We start from the raw sequence: 877 nt of genomic DNA, 5'->3' as shown, positions 1-877 counted from the left end.
ATTCACTATTTATAATATCCAAATCATGGCTCCGCAAGAGTGCTTAATAGCTGTTATAGGTATTGACTCCATTTTGAACTCTATATTTTATTAAAACACTGCTTGGAATCTTTTTCAATAAATGGCACCGGTATATTCTATGACCAAGAAAACATAGCCACTGAAAATATCACTGTAGAATCACTAGTTTATGATTTATAGTTATACAAAAAAATATATATATATAACGGCCATTTTGGATGCCATTTTAAATTTGTTCATTATCGATCAAAACATATTCTAAGTCTTCTAACAAGTTTCTTGGCCCATAAACATCAGTTTAGAGACAAAATCGCGACTCCAATTAAGAGAAAATTGCCAGATTTATAGCTATTTTTAAGGTATTGGCACCATTTTGGCGGCCATCTTGGAAAAACCATTTTCCGGTGCTCCGATATTTGCCAACTTTTGATATGTTTTTCTCTAGACCTCATTCTACCGAAAAACATCAAAAAACGTTTTCTTGCAATTTGTTTGGGGTCACATGTCAGATTGACCCTACTATTAGTTTCAAACACACGTGTGTGGCCTCAGTATTATAAATAAGATAAGCCCTATGTCGTATTGTTTTCTATATGGGGAGTGGGGTGGGGTGGGTATGGTAAATTACTAACCGGGAAATGAGGATCGTGGTCGTGGTCGTTATTATTATTATTATTATTATTATTATTATTATTATTATTATTATTATGATGATGATGATGATGATGATGATGACGTAATGATGTTGTTTGTACTGTTCTTTAATTTTATTAAAGAGGGCCCCTGAATATCAGTTAACCTATGGGCTAAACTAGAAGGGTTACCCTCTTTAAAGATGGTTGAAATAAAAAATAAA

The sequence above is a fragment of the Anneissia japonica genome, unplaced genomic scaffold (assembly GCF_011630105.1).
Source record: "Anneissia japonica isolate Jap-2015-1 unplaced genomic scaffold, ASM1163010v1 scaffold2564_len425606_cov169, whole genome shotgun sequence".
Classification (NCBI taxonomy): domain Eukaryota; kingdom Metazoa; phylum Echinodermata; class Crinoidea; order Comatulida; family Comatulidae; genus Anneissia; species Anneissia japonica.
This window is presented reverse-complemented; position numbering follows the sequence as displayed.